Source organism: Hypanus sabinus, chromosome 13 (genome assembly GCF_030144855.1).
Source record: "Hypanus sabinus isolate sHypSab1 chromosome 13, sHypSab1.hap1, whole genome shotgun sequence".
Classification (NCBI taxonomy): domain Eukaryota; kingdom Metazoa; phylum Chordata; class Chondrichthyes; order Myliobatiformes; family Dasyatidae; genus Hypanus; species Hypanus sabinus.
This window is the reverse complement of record NC_082718.1, coordinates 83,546,959-83,563,928: the sequence shown is the minus strand read 5'-3', so window position 1 is coordinate 83,563,928 and position 16,970 is coordinate 83,546,959.

Sequence of the window (16,970 nt, the reverse complement as noted above, 5' to 3'; positions counted from 1 at the left end):
TGCTTTGTCCATGCAGAGGCAGGATTAATTGATTCCTTACTGCCTGTCACTGCCACTGATTTACTCAGCTGCATCTTGTAAGTGTTCTTCTTGGTGCTTTGAAGCTGTTCTCACATTACACACAGGGCTGCCTGCGCCTATTGTCAGAAAGTGTAAAAATATCTTTTGAAAGTAAGTGTTTAGGGACTATTTATGCCAGCAATACTCATGTAATTATTTTTTGTTAAGAATAAATATGCCAAGAGAGGTGCTTGAGGAGAAGTATTTAACATTGAAATGTACCATGATAAAGTGAGGAGTTCTTAATGAGCCACTTTGTAAAGCTCGAAACAAAAGGGAAGAGGATTAGTAGGGTTTGTCTAAATGTGTTGTGTTTAAATCTTAACAAGCACTGTACATGTGCCAGCTCTCGTACACTGAGTGTGAAAGAGGAAAGAGCTTGTGCTCTAATAACAAGAAAATATATTTCCCTCTAATTTTATCAAACACACACACACACATTCACAACTGGTCCACTCTAATCTTTGGAATGCACTCTATGTCCGTGGATAGAGTTCCATGCCCTGAGAATGTGCAGATATCAGAGCTAATGCAATGCTCCGTTAAACACCCCCAGGCCCTGTACAAACATCCAGCTCATCTAAACTCCACTCACAATCGTAAACTCGCTTTCCTCTTGCGTGCTTTCCAGATTTTGTGTTTTTTTTAAAGAGTGAGAATCAAGAGTAAGTGATTTCAGTTTTTATGCAACAAACATTCTGCGCTTCAAGTAGATTCTGTGAGGGGAAGGAAATTGTTACAGTTTCTGGTTGAAACTCTGCATCAGGGCTGAGAGTGGAGAGGGGAGATTATCATTATAAACAGGAGGGGGATATTGGGATAGTTTGGCGTATCCATTTGTTTCTTTATGCTTTATGCTTTCTCCACCATTGAATGGCTGATTGTTTCCCTGAACAATAATTCCCATCCCTTAAAACTCTTAAATAGAAGATATTCTACAGTCCAGAAAGAGAATCTGGTTTAACATCACCAGCATATGTTATGTTTACTTTGTGTTTGTGTCATGAAGTTCGTTGTCAATGGAATAAATTATAATAGGGGGAAAATGTTGATTACACTATGTATATATATAAAATAGTTAAATTAACTAAGTAAAGCAATTTTTTTTTAAATAGTGAGGGGTGGTGTTTATGGGTTGAATGTCCATTCAGAAATCGGATGGCAGAGGGGAATAAGCTGTTCCTGAATCATTGAATGTGTGCCTTCAAGCTTCTGTACCTCCTTCCTGATTGAAACAATGAGAACAGGGCATATCCTTGCTGATGGAGGTCCTTAATGAAATGATGGATGCTACCTTTTTAGGCATCGCTCCTTGAACATGTCCTGGATACTGTGAAGGATCATGCCCATGATGGAGTGGACTAAATTTGCAAGTCTCTGCAGTTTATTTTGATGCTGGAAATCTAGAGTAGCTGGAAATGGAAGAACTCAGCAGGTCAGGCAGCATACAGGTATAGGAATAAGGAGTCAATATTACAGGATGAGACCCTTCATCAGAACTGGCAAGAAAGCAGGAGGATAGGAGAAGATTCCTTCTAAATCCCTTTAGCTTTTGAACCTGTATCCTCCCAGCTTCCTATTTCATCTCCCCTCTCCAACAACCCACCTTCCTTTTCACCTGATTTCACCTGTCATCTGCTAGCTTGTGCTCCTCCCCCTCCCCCCATCTTCTTATTCTGGTTTGAAACTTCTAATATTCAAAAACTCATCATTCTCTATCTTGTACATCAGCAGTGACTGAGTCCCCAATACCCTCTCAGGTAGCGAGTTTCAAAGGTATGTCACCCGCAGGGTGAAGAAATTTTTTCTCATCTCTTGAATGACTGCCCATTTCTTTTTCTTTTTGGAGACTGTCATCATCTTCTAGACACCCGATCTAAGGAAGCTTGATTATTCCATGTTTACATTGTGTCTATGTTCTCTTACAGTTAAAGCCAACATCCTATCTTGCCGAGGGTGGCCTCCTCTTGTGCCATCTCCGCACTATCTACTGACTTACTCATGTTTGTGATGGAATACTATTTGCATCCTCACTGGGAAGAGTGACTCTTCTGAAGACATGTCAACCAGACCCAGTCAGGATCCCTTAAACATGAGAACGTCTGCGGATGCTGGAAATCCAAAGCAACACACACAAAATGCTGGAGTAAGTCAGTCGCTCAGGCAACTTCTATGGAAATGAACAAACAGCTGGGGCCAAGACCCTTCTTCAGGACTGGAAAGGAAAGGGGAAGACAGCAAGAATAAAAAGGTGGGGGAGAGGAAAGGAAGGGTCGCTGGAAGGCGATAGGTGAAGCCAGATGGGTAGGAAAGATAAAGGGCTGGAGAGGAAGGAATCTGATAGGAGAGGAGAGTGGACCACAGGAAAGAAGGAAGGTGGAGGAGACCCAGGTGGTGGTGATAGGCTGGTTAATGAATAGAGGTTTGAGGCCAGTGTGGGGAATAGAAGAAAAGAAGAGGGAGAAAGGAACATTTTTTACTGGAAGAAGAAATCATTATTCATGCAATCAGGTTGGAGGCTACCCAGGTAGAGTAACAGGTGTTACTCCTCCACCTTGAGGATAGCCTCATCTTGGCACAAGAGAAGGCCATGCACCGACATGTCAAAACGGGAATGGGAATTGGGGTTAAAGACTGGGAAATTTCACTTTTGTCAGATGAAGTGGAGGTGCTCAATGAAGCGATCCCTCAGTTTGCGACAGGTCTCACCAATGTAGGGGAGGCCACAACGGAAGCACGGGATTTGATTGACCTTCCTAAAATAAATTGCCCAAGCATTGCAGCACAGCTCAACCTCAGGAAGGCAATATAACCACATCATGTTGTCCGTTTTACAGAGAGAGCTCTGGTAGTCAGGAACTCCACTCCACCGTAGTGTGAGGTTCTCTAAATTTTGAAAATCTCCACTGCATTTAAAACACAAAACAAACAAGGCAGTGAAATGGCTTTAAACATCTAACGCAGAGCTCCTTTACATCTGCTGAACCGTGTTCCTTCCGTTTTGCAGTGCTTCCGTACAATCAACGTTGTGGTTAGCGCAGCACTTTACAGTACTAGCAACCAGTTCAATTCTGCTGCTGCTTGTACATTCTCCCTGTGTCCACATGATTTTCCTTCGCATTCGCCAGTTCCCTGCTACAGTCCAAAGACCAGTTGGTAGGTTAATTGTTGGTTGTCCCATGACTATTGGGCAGAGTTTAGGAGGACGATGGCACCTAACGGTGACTAACGGCAACTCCTTTGCTTGCATCTTTGGAAACAGCTCTCTTTCTGTCTTTGATATCTTTTTTTTCCCTTTTCAAGGTTCTTTTGAAAGCCCTGACCTGGAGTTATACGTTGACTTCAGCTCTTTGCTGGAATGGGACCTACTCTCAGGGCGTCATGACCGGCCACTTTTCGATATGCCAAGGATGTGGTCTGGAAGACTAGCACGCATTCAGGGTGCCGGATTTCCGTGGCTCTGGAGGCAGAAGGAATCAAGGCTGGTGCCGCTGCCTGATGTGTCATGAAAGACGGAAGATCAAAAACAGCGAGCTGGCTGCTGGCTGTGTACCCCGAGACCCGAGTTCTTTAGGCACAGAGTTTGGAAGAAATGACGCAACAGACTTTTAACACCATAAATCAGCAAATTGTTATGTTATGTCTCCCCTCTTGCTATGAATCAGAGACACCTCATTTCTCCTAATAAGGGAGAGAGTGCCTGTTGTATGTTGAATTACCGGGTAAACGAATAGTCTTTGGGGTACTGCAAATCTGTGTCTTTATTGATGTTTGCTGCACGCTTGAGTGCTCGGTGGGGGGTGCCGATGCTTTTTTGCTGGTGGGAGGAGGGATCATTACCTCGCTGCTGCTTAAGCGTGGAAGGGGGGAGCTGGGAGGGGCTTTAGGGTTCTAACATTTAACACTCATTCATTCTTTGGGGCAGTCCTCTGTTTTCGTGGATGTTTGTGAAGAGAAAGAATTCCAAGATGTATATTGTATAAATTTCTCGGACATTAAATGTACCTATTGAAACCTATTGAAACTTATTAGGCGGGGGTTAAATCGGGGGATCGTTGGGCCGCACGTCACAGAGCAGAGTAAATCTTTTGTGCATTCAATGTATATCAGCCGCCCCAAGGCAATTTACATCTCTCAGCTTATCGCATCCGGCTCCTACACCCTCAATGTTCTTCTCTCACTCCATGAATACTTCAGTGATGTGCAGCGTTCAAGACAAGGCATACAGCTCCCACACATCGTACCAGTGACTCATTACTATGACTGTGTGACTCACTGCTGGTAGATTGCCTCCCTTGTGATTTAGTGCTAAATCATGTTCAGGCTCATGGTATACTTTGCATCCAGAGGACTCCGATGATATTTACTCTGGATACAAAGAGTGCTCGTTGACTGATGGGTGCTGCAAAGGGGCAGGGATGGATAAGAGAATACATTTTCTTCAGGAACAGTGTTCAAATCCTTGACCCTGTGACTGCTGTTTGGCCAGTACTGAGTATCGGAAAGGAAAAGTAGAGTAATTACCCCAACCCCATGAAAGTTTAATGCTGATTTGCAAAATTCAACTTCAATGAAAGTAATAGGAATTTCAGCTCACCACTTTTTGTAGTAGGTGAATCCTTTCCCATTCCCCTGAACCCTCTAACCCATATTGATTCTGTTTCAAACAACTTTGTGCTCACAGGGACTTTTCTCTTTGGAGCGAAGGAGTTGATGAGAGGTGAATTGATAGAAGGCTACAAGATGGCAGGAGGCATAGATCAGTGGATAGTCAGAGACGTTTTTCCAGGGCAGAAATGGCTAATATGAGGAAGTATCATTTTAAGGTGACAGGAGAAAAGCACAGGTGGGATGTCTGATGGGTCCATGGAATGTTCTGCCATGGGCAAATTAGAAGTAGATACCATAAAACTATAAGACATAGGAGCATAATTATGCCATTTGGCCTATCAAGGCTGCTCCGCCATTCCATCATGGCTAATTTTTTTTATCTCTCTCAACCCCATTTTGACACCTTCTTCCCATAAGCTTTAATGCTCTGTGTAATCAGGAACCTATCAACCTCAACTTTAAATATACTCAATGAGTTGGCCTTCGAAGAAATCTGTGGCAATGTATTTCACAGATACTACCATCTGGCTGAAGAAATTTCTCCACATCTCTGTTCTAAATCGATGGCCCTCAGTTCTGAGGCTGTGCCCTCTGGTCCTAGACTCAACCACTATACGAAACATCTTCTCCATATCCACTCTTTCTAGGCCTTTCAATATTCAATAGGTTTCAATGAGATCCCTCCCCCATTCTTCTAAACTCCAGTGAGTATAGGCCCAGAGACATCAAAAGCTCCTTATACATTAACCTTTTCATTCCCTGAGTCATTCTCATAAACCTCTTCTAGACCATCTCCAATGATAAATAGCCCAAGATTGCTCACAATATTCCAAGTGCGATCTGACAAATGCCTTATCAAGCCTTAACATTATTGTCCATCCTTACTCTTATATTTTAATCCTCTCAAAATGAACGCTAACATTTCACTTCCCTTCCTTACCACAGACAAAATCTGCAAGTTAGCCTGCATAAGGATTCCTGAGTCCCTTGGTACCTCAGATTTTTGAATGTTTTCTCCATTTAGAAAATAGTCCACACCTTTATTCCTTCTGTCAAAATGCTTGACCATACACTACCCTACACTATATTCCATCTGTCACTTCTTTTCCCATTCTCCCAATCTGTCCAAGTCCTTCTGCAGACTCCCTGCTTCCTCAACTCTACCTGTCCCTCCACCTACCTTTGTATCATCTGCAAACTTGGCCACAAAGCCATCAATTCCATCATCCAAGTCATTGACAGATAATGTAAAAAGAAGCAGTCCCAACATCAACCCTTGTGATGCACCAGTAATCACTGGCAGCCAACCAGAAAGTGTCCCTTTATTTCCACTCTTTCCCTCTAGCCAATCAGCCAATCTTCCAATACTGTATCCGGTGCTCCCGATGTGGCCATTTATACATTGGGGAGACCCGCCACAGACTGGGAGACCATTTCACCAAACACCGGCGCTCAGTCCTCCAGCAGTGGCGGGATCTCCCTGTGGCCACACACTTCAATTCCACAGACCACTCCCACTCCGATAAGTCTGTCCATGGCCTCCTCTACCGTCAAGATGAGGCCACACGCAGGTCGATGGAGCAATACCTTATCTCCCGCCTAGGTAGCTTCCTACCTGCCGGCATGAACATTCAACTCACAGACCTCCTTTGATACCCCTGCCCCCCCTTACCCCATCCTTATCTATAATTTTAGTCTGATTCTCTTTCTCTTTCCCCCTCACTATAATCTCCCCCCCCAGCCCTACCTTTCTTTCTCTTTTATTTCCCATTATTCTCCACCTTCCCCCTAACCCATTTCCCTTCAGCCTATCACTTCCCAGCTCTCTACTTCATCCCTCCCCCACTTCTTATCCCCCCTCAACCATCCCATGTTACTTCACTCCTGATGAAGGGTTTCGGCCTGAAACATCTCAACTACCTCCTCCCATAGATGCTGTCTGGCCTGCTGAGTTCTGCCAGCATTTTGTGTTTTTATTACAATCTTCTGTCTATGCTATTATGTGTCCTGTAATTCTTGTTAAGCAGCCTTACGTGTGGCACCTCGTCAAAGGCCTTCTGAAAGTCCAAGTAAACAACATTCACTGATTGTGCTTTGTCTGCCTTTCCTGTTATTTCCTCAAAGAATTCCAACAGATTAATCAAACACAATTTCCCCTTAAGGGAATCATGCTGACTTCAACCTATTTTATCATGTGTCTCCGAAGTCTTATCCTTAATAATAGACGTCAACATCTTCCCAAACACTGAAGTCAGGCTAACTGGCCTATAATTTCCTTTCTTCTGCCTCCCTTACTTCTTAAAGAGTGGAGTGACATTTTCAATTTTCCAGTCCTCCAGAACCATTCCAGAATCTAGTCATTCTTGAAAGATTATTACTAATGCCTCTGCAAGCTCTTCAGCTACTTCTTTCAGAACCCTAGATTGAGTCCATCTGGTCCAGGTGACTTTCTTCCATTCAGACTGTTCAGCTTCCCAAGCACCTTTTCCTTAGTAATAGCAACTACACTCTCTTCTGCTCTGATACTCTCAAATTTCTGGCATACTGCTATTGCCATCCACAGTGAAGACTGATGCAAAATACTTATTAAATTTGTCCACCATTTCTTTCTCCTCCACTACCTCTCCAGCATGGTTTTCCAGCAGTCTGATATCCACCTTCACCACTATTTTACAATTTGTATATCGGAAAAAAAAACCTTTGGTAGCTTCTTTGATATTATTGGCTAGCTTACCTTCATATTTAATTTTTTCCTCTCCTTATGGCTTTTTTGTTGCCTTCTGTTGGCTTTTAAAAGCTTCCCAAACCTCATTTTCTCACTAATTTTTGTTGTACTGTATGCCCTCTTCTTTTGCTATGCTGCCTCTGACTTCCCTTGTCAGCCACAGGTGCCTCATCCTCTCTTTAGAATACTTCTTCATCTTTGGGATATATCTATCCTACTTCTTCCAAATTGACCCCAGAAACTTCAGCCATTGCTGTTCTGCTGTTATCCCTGCTAGTGTCCTCTTCCAATCAAATTTGGTTAGCTTCTCTCTCATGCTTCTGTAATTCCTTTTATTCTACCGTAGTACTGATACATCTGACTTATTCTGCTCCTTTTCAAACTGCAGAGTGGATTCTACGATATTATGATTACTGTCTCCTAAGAGTTCCTTTACCTTAAGCTCCCTAATCAAATCTAGTTCGTAAGACAACAGACAATCTAGAATTTCCTTTCTCCTCATGGGCTCAACCACAAGCTGTTAAAAAGCTATCTCATAGATATTCTATAAATTCCCTGTCCTGGGATCCAGCTGGATTTTCATAATCTGCCTGCATATTGAAATCCACAATCACTACCACAACCACAACATGGCTTTTCTGTTTGCTGTTGTACTTGGATCCCACACCCTGGCTACTATTTGGTCACGCGTATTTAACTTCTGGGCCAGCTGGTGGTGTAGTGGCTTCAGCACTGGCCTTCAAAGCAGATGGTCTGAAGTTCAAATCCGGCCAGGTCCCAAACTGGGCAGCAGGAGTATCTGCGTGGAAGAAATGAATGACAATCTACTTCCACAATCCACAATCTTGCCACGAAAACCCTATGAACAATTACACTATCCATAGGAACGATTCAACAGCAATCAACAGCAACAACATACATCTTCCATCAGGGTCTTTCTACCCTTGCAATATGTTAACCCGTCTCACAAGGATTCTACATCTTCTCATCCAGCGTTGTCTCTTTCCTCAAGAGGACTACTTTGAAAAACCCATCAAGATTTCATTAGGGGCGTTTGAGGAATTCTAAGATTAGCACATGGATGATATAAAAATGGAAACTATGTAAAGGGAAGAGTTATGTTGATCTTAGAGTAGTTCAAAAGGTCAACACATAATTGTGGGCCAAGGGACCTGTACTGCAGTGTAGTGTTCCTTCTTCTAAATTCTGTATAACTCTGAAAACCTGCCACAGTAGCCCTGGCAATCTATTTTACACAATGTTTTATTAGCTCATCTCCACAACCTTGTCTCCCATTCTCCACCACCCCCACCCCAGCTGATGCCCAAAAATTAAATAAATTATTTAATCATCTACAGTACTTGTCCCACTCTCCGACCTTCCCAAAATCTCTTCACTGTTAACAAAGTAATTCAATCAATCCTGTAAGGCAGGAAACATAGCAGCCAGTGTCTGCATAGTAAGATTCCACAACAACAATGACGTGTGCACAACCAGGAAACCTCGTTTATGGCATTGGCTAAGGATAAGTATCAATGAGCATGCTTTTGACAACTTCTTTAAAAGAGGGGATAGACTGCACCGTGCTTTAACACTCTTCCAAAAGACATGACCTCCCACAGTGCCACACTCCCATTTCACTACACTCTGAGATATTAAAATGGACTTGAATCCATCATCTTCAAAGCTGAATGAGGTGGTAAATGATCTCCTGCTGTAGGTGGCAATTGACTGATTATTAACCAGGTGTCTGCTCCATAGCTTGGCTTTAACACTGCTAATCTTCAATGTGATTGATGCTCATTTATTTTCAAGCCATTTTCTGCCATGTAATCTTACTCACCAGTACCACAGGTTTTCATCCTGGTGTCCATGGTCCCCTCTGCTAATGGTAAGGGTCCATGATGTAAAAAAGGTCCCTGTCCTATACCTTTCCAAGAGCTTTCCTTCAAAGCCCTTTTCAGATCCCCACGCCTGCCTTTCTCCACAGAAAGTCCATCGAAGCAGTCACTGCATCACAATATCCATTGTGTTTCTATGGAGTCATTCAAATTTAGAGCACACAAGAGAGTCATTTGGCCTGGCATTCCCCTGGTAGTTAAAATGGACTTTGGATGAATCTCACTCCACAGCTGTTGGTTCATAGTCCTGCAGTCCTTGGCTGTCCTGTGCTCATCCAAGTAACGTTTACGCGAGTTTCTGTCTCCAGCACTTTGGAATAGATTTAAGCTGCCTTCTGCTTTTTCAGTGAACATCTTTCTTCTAGGCTACCTTCTCACGCTTGAGATTGTCCATGTTGCTATGCTTTCTGTATAAAAAAAAAGATGAAACGGAGATTGAGCCTGAGGTTAGATATTTCATCCTTTAAAAATTCACTGCACAGAAGGTGGAGACTTAGGGAAAACATAAGCATGAAAGGTCCTTTAGCTGCTGGAAATCCAAAGCCACATGCATGAAATGCTGGAGGAACTCAGCGGGATAGACAGCACCTATGTTTCAGACTGAGACCCTTCTTCAGGACTGGGAAGGAAGAGGGAAGATGCCAGAGTAAAAAGCTGGGGTGGGGGGGGAACGGTGAAGGAGGATAGCTGGAAGGTGACGGGGGTGGCAAAGGTCAAGGGCTGGAGTAGAAGGAATCTGATAGGAGAAAGGAGAGGAGGACAGGATCCAGGGGAAGGTGATAGGCAGGTGAGAAGGGGTAGGGGGCTAGAGTGGAGAGTGGAAGAATAGGGGAGGAGGAGTGAAAATGTTTACTGGGAGAAGAAATTGATATTCATACCATCAGCTTGGCGACTACACAGATGTAATATAAAGTGTTGCTTCTCCACCCTGAGGGTGGCTCAGCTTTGCTCAAGAGGAGACAATGGACCGAGATGTTGGAACAGGAATGGGAATAGGAATTAAGATGTTTGGCTACTGGGCTGTCCCATTTGTGTCAGGTTGTGCGGAGGTGCACGATTTACAACAGGTCTTACCAACGCAGAGGAGGCCACAGCACGAGCACCGAGCAGAATAGGTGATCTCAATAGATACACAGGTAAAATTTTGCCTCACCCGGAACGACTGTTGGGGCCTTGACTGGAGGTATGGGAGGAGGTGAATCAGCAAGTGAAGATATTAGGCTGCTTGCTGGGATAAGTGCAAGGAGGGAGTTTAGTGTGGAGGGATGATTGGACAAGGGAATCATAGAAGGAGCATTCCCTGAGGAAAGTGGGGGGGTGGGGAGTAGGTAAAGTTAAGTTTAGACAGAGGGAAAAACTTGTGGAATAAGTATGTATGGACAAAAGTACTTTTTACCTCATGGTTATGCACCCTATTGTCTGCCTGAACTGCTCTTTCCCTGTATTTGTAACACTATATTTTTGCATTCAAAGATTCAAAGTACATTTATTATCAAAGAGTGTATAAATTATACACCTTGAGATGTGTTTGCTTACAGGCAGCCATAAAGCAAGAAACCCGAAAAACCCAGTTTAAAAAAGACCAACAACCACCACACTCAGAATAAGAGACAGAGTTAAAAAAGCACACTCATCATGCAAGTAATAGGAGCAAGCCAGCAGCATCCCAAAGCAGACTTGAGTCCCAGGTACACTCCTGGAGCAGCCAGAGTAGGCCCAAGCCTCTGCCCCCAGCAGGGCAGAAATACACAGCAGTCAGATCAGTTCACAGCCTCAGCACCGTGCAGAAAGAAATAAATATTTGCGGGTGAGTGAGCAAAATCAGCCCGACCCTTGCCTCCATATCTGATCTCCAGGTCAATGTTTAAATTGTCCACGCTCCGGGACCTGAATACAGGCACCCCGATACCCTTGGGCCACCCAGCCCAAAGTAGTTCTCCATCTCACCAAATCGGCCTTGGCACTTGGAGTGATCCAACCTCGTACTCGGGTTCAGTGGCCGGCCATCGAAACTCTATCACATCAACTCCTCTCTGAATCGCTCACTCAATCTCGAGCATCAATTCAAACTCAGTCTGCAAGTCCAGCACCTCGTTATGCCCCAGCACGGATAATCCCCCCCGAGCCTCCACCTGCCTCCTCAATGTCTCTAGTAATAGTTCTCCACAATTTGCTTCAGAAGATTTATTATACATAATGTTTTTAGTCGATTCTCTTGCCTTATGACTTACCAGCAAGTGTCACACATGTTGGTAGCACCATCTTAAACTGGAAGCTTTGATGTTATATTGCTTTTCCTTGTACTATCTTGAGGTACTAATTTAATGTAGTGATTTGTATGGATGTCAGACAGAACTAAGCTTTTCACTGCACATCGGTAGATGTGAGAATAAAAAAACAATTACCAGTTAAAAGCTGGTCATTAATTAGAGAATAGAAGCGTTGGATTTAAATCTGAGATCATGAAATCTGGTAATAAAATTTCACCATGGCATTTACTTGCAGTGACTAGACTCCTGCCCAAAGTGGCCATACTAAAAATACATTTCAGTTAGAAAATTATACTTCTTTAGGCACTCAAAGGCTTCATTTTTTTCCACAGTTTTACAAGGTAAAGCATCTGCCTCAAATAATACTTTTGATTCACTCAGGGTTGCATTTGAAACTGAGAAGCAGGTGATCAGTTGTGCTTTGATCTTCTGTCAATGCACTTGTTCACCATAGATGGTGTCGTTACTAATTCACTTGCTGTGCTATATTTTGATTCAAAAGCTGCAAAGTAAGGAGTTGCTATCAATAACAAGATGAGCAGGTTGGATGGCAGAACCTACTGTGTAGACTGTTGCTCATGATGGAGCAGAAATGCTGAGCCATTCTGTAGTTTGGCAGCCTACGTACCACCCAGATCTGGGGGCAAGGGGATTTCTGTGTGAATCAATTCTTCATCAGACTGGAGCAGGGGGCCTCAGTGGGACACAGCTTGGTCCTGTCTTCCAAACCCTTTGACCGAAATCCACTGCTTAACATCTGCCCAGAGACAGCCTGTACCTCACACAGCCAAGTACTGTGAGGGTAGTAGATTTATGGCAGCTTTGTGGAGTTATTTTTTTCTTTTTAGCTAGCTTCAGTTCTTGGCAGCTCGAGTGTATAGCAGTGTTAAAAGAACACATATTTCCCGATCTCTGCCGCCCTCTGAGAAAATGCTCCCCCCCAGCCCCATCATCATGATTCATTGCAATCCCATGGCCAACCATGCTGACCCACGTTCCACTGGAGATTGCAGAGAAACCTCAGCCCAGGGGCTGCACAACTCCCTTCATTCGTACTCTTGGAAAGAAGGAAAACTTTGAACTGAAATATACAATAGCCAAAAATGTCTTGGAGTGACTGACTTGGATCAAAGTCAATTAACGATTCCATAATTGACTATGAAATTGCAGATTTGTTAAATGATCAGCATTACAGGAATTGCTGATTTTTGGTGTTTATGTTAATTGGGATAGTCATGGTGGGGGTGGACCAAATGAAAGATCTTGAGCTGAAATGCTGATTGTCCTTTTCCATCCCCAAATACTGCCTGACCTGCTGAGTTCCTCCAGCATTGTTTGTTGATCCGGATGTATGTGCGGATGGGGTAGAGATTTATGTCTCTTGGCATGCATTTAGCTATCAAGCACAAATATGGCATTTCTTGGAATCAGATTAAGATTGCATACCAACAACTATCATAATCTATCTTCTCCAGATGCTCGCTACACCTCACACAATGTTCTTTGCCAGAATAATGATTTGCTGGAGCTTGGCCACTGACCCAGGCTCAAAGTGATCCATCCATTGTTTCTTGCTTTGATTGGCTCAGGCCACAGTTTATCCAGATTAGGATGAAATGCTCAGAACTATCATTTGAGTCCTCTGTTCCTCATTAACTTTTGACTTTTAATTAGTTCTAACAAGATGAGAGAGATTAAAGATTAGCTTTATTTGTCACGTGTACATCAAAACATTGAAGCATGCAGTGAAATGTATCATTTGTGTCAATGACCAATAAGTCTGAGGATTCTGATAGAGGCAGCCAACCAAGTAGCCAAAACTCATTAACACTAACCATAACCGTACATCTTTGGATTGTGGGAGGAAACACACATGCTCATGGAGAGAACATACTAGATGAAAACAATTATAAGGAATTACAGATCACAGTGGGTATGGAGAAAATTATGCCCTTGGACTCTGGTTAGGCTGGGATAGACCATAGCTGAAGTCCATCATTTTTACCCGACCAGACTTCTACAATCAATGCTCATTCCATCAGGCATGATTACATATTTCTGAACTTAATTTGAGATAGTGTGCCGAACTGCAACTAAACATCAGGTGGTATTTGGACCAATTCCTCTCTGAACTGATTTGAAGACTGGGATTTTACCTGAATTGCAACATTGTGAAGAAAGAGACAAGATGTAGGATGTATATTCATTTTAAATTTAAACTATGTGGCCACTTTGTTAGGTACACTTGCTCGTTAATGCAAATATCTCATCAGTTAATCATATGGCAGCAGCTCAATGCATAAAATCATGCAGACATAAGACCATAATAGGAGCAGAATTAGGGTTCTGGCCCATTGAGTCTGCTCAGCCATTCCATCATGGCTGATTTATTATCTGTCTTAATCCTATTCTCCTGCCTTCTCCACGTACACATTGATGCCCTTACTGAACAGGAATCTATCAAACTCCACTTTAAGTACAACCAATGACTTGGACTCCACAGTCGTCTGTGGCAATGAATTCCACAAATTCAGCACCTTCTCGCTAAAGAAATTCCTCCTCACCTCAGTTCCCTCTATCCTGAGGCTGTGCTCTCCAGTCCTAGACTCCTCGCTATAGGAAACATCCTCTGCACATCCAATCTATCCAGGACTTTCAATATTCAATAGGCTTCAATGAGATCCCCCCTCATTCTTCTAAACTGCAGCAAGTGCAGGGCCAGAGGCATCAAACACTCCTTATATATTAACCATTTAATTCCCGGAATCATTCTCGTGAACCTCCTGTGGACCTTCTCCAATGTCAACAGATCTTTTCTTCAATAAAGGGCTGATAAAACTGCTCATATTACTCCAATGCGTTAAAAAGCCTCTGCACTGCATTCTTGCTTTTATACTCTAGTTCTCTTGAAATGAATGCTAACATTGCATTTTGGCCTTCCTTACCACCGATTCGACCAGCAAGTTAGCCTTTAAGGAGCCCAGCATGAAGACGACCAATTCCCTTTGCATCTCTGATTTCTGAACTTTCTCCTTATTTAGAAAGCAGACAAGGTGTTTCTTCCTTCTATCAAAGCGAAGGACCATAAAAATTCCTTGCACTTTATTCTACCTGCCACTTCTCCACCCATTCTCCAAATCCAACTAAGTGCTTCTGCAGACTCCCTGCTTCCTCAATGCTACCTGTGCCTCCACCTGCCTTTGGGGATTTTTTTTCCCACAGGCAGCTGTGGAGGCCAGGTAATTGGGTGCACTTAAGGCAGAGTTTGATCAATTCTTGATTGGGCACGGCATCAAAGGATATGGAAAGAAAGCTAAGGAGTGGGCCTGAGGAAGGGAGAAATGGATGAGCCGTGATTAAATGGCAGAGCAGACTGGATGAGCCTAATCCTGCTCCTATGTCTTATGGTCTATCTTCATTCATCTTCCAAATCATTAATATCCAAGAAGAGCCAGAATCACCTCTACTTCCTGAGGAGACTGAGGTCCTTTGGAGTATGCAGGCCTCTCCTTCACATGTTCTACCACTCTCTTGTTGCCAGGACAATCTTCTATGTGGCATTGTGCTGGGGCAATGGCATCAACTCAATAGGCTCAAAAAACTGACTAGAAAGGCTGGCTCTGTTATAGGAGTCAAAATGGACACACTGGAGGCTGCTGTAGAACAAAGGACCCTCCTGGCAATTCTGGACAACTTTTCTCACCCTCCATGTGTCACTTTGGCTGAACAGAGGAACGCTTCTAGCAAAAAGCTAAGGCAACGGTGCTGCTCCAAAAAGTGCTATATGAGGTCATCCTTACCCTACCCATTAGGCTCCATAATGAATTGACCTATAACTGGGGAAGTGGTGACCCCCTCCTTTTAGACTGTTTGAGGTAACTCAAGACCATGATCGCCTACGTCATACGACACATCACATTATGAATGAATGAATGATGTTACATTAGTGCCCATTCTCTGTAATGCTTTCTCTATCTCTCTCTCTCAATCTCTATCTGTCTCCCCCTCCCTTCCTCTCTCTCCTTCTGTCTCCCTAAAGTTCCCTCCTTCTGAGGTTATTAGCCACAAACTTGTGATTCTGTCTTGGAGTAAGCTGTGCCCTTCCACCATGGATCTTGATGAGGTCACACTGCCAGTTATAAAGGCATTGTGACATAGCTTGGTGTCATCTAGGTATCAATTGTTACCATTTTGTACATAGTGTCTCCATGGTTATGTGATCTACCAGACGTCCCCTGTTAGTCTCTGCTTGGAGGCCCCCAGCACATCTGTGCAAGCATTTTGTTTACCCGTCAGTCTGCCCTGAATCTGTCCCCTCGTCCAGTTATTGTCAAGATGAATGTATCAGCATCGGTTATGTATTCATTGCAGTGTGAGAAATTCATTCAACCAGTCTATTATATCCTGTTTAAACTGGCAGATTGAAAAGGGCAGATCTCCCGGGGGTGCGATACATGACTAGTATGAGATTAATGCCAAGGCTTATGGTATCCAGGGGGTGTGATGCTTGGACTTGAAATGATGGAGCTTCCCACCAACCAGGTGGAAAGCACTGCACTTAGTGGACAACAAGGAAGGTGGCTGCCCTCCACTGGCTAAGTCACAGACACTTCAGTTGAGCACTGTGCTGCCTAACGAAGACCTAGGGTCATTTCCAGAAGAGCAGTGGATTGACGTCAATCTCGAGCCCCTCCCAGATGCAGACGGTGAAAATGTTTCTGCCACCGCTCCCTGCCGGGCCAAGTAAACCTATCAAAGAGTAGCTACCATCTTATATGGGAAACTGTTTTTGAGTACCTCCCACCTTCAACACCCTCTGTGATCAGTAATCAAGTTTTCCCCTCAAGTGAGGAAGGGGGCTGCATCCTGTAGACATCATGGCTTTCTTTCAGCACATCTCAGTGGGTTTTAAATCCTGGAAGTCAGACATCCGAAACCTACAGCAGTGACAGCTGACAAAAGATCTAAATCCTTCGGACTCCTCAAGTTTGGTAGAGATGCCTTACTATAAATAATTTCATTGTAAATAATTGATTATTAATGTATCATTATGCTAAATAATTTCAGTATAAAACATAGTCAAAGTAATTGCCCTTTTGGCGAAGGGATGAGCTGATGATTGCTTGTGTTGTTTTGTCGGTCATATTTACTGAGATACAATGAAAAGCTGTTGCTTTGTTTGCTATCCAGACAGTTCATTCCAAGCATAGTTACATCGAGGCAACAAAATATACCAAAATGTAAAGACAGTCCAAGTCGATATACACAGTACAAGGGCCATGATGCAGTAAACTGTGAGATCAAAATTCATCTTTTAGCGTATGAGAGGTTTATTCAAGAGTCTGAGAACTGAATGAGAAGAAGTCCTTGAGTATGATGATATGTACTTTTAAGCTTTTATAA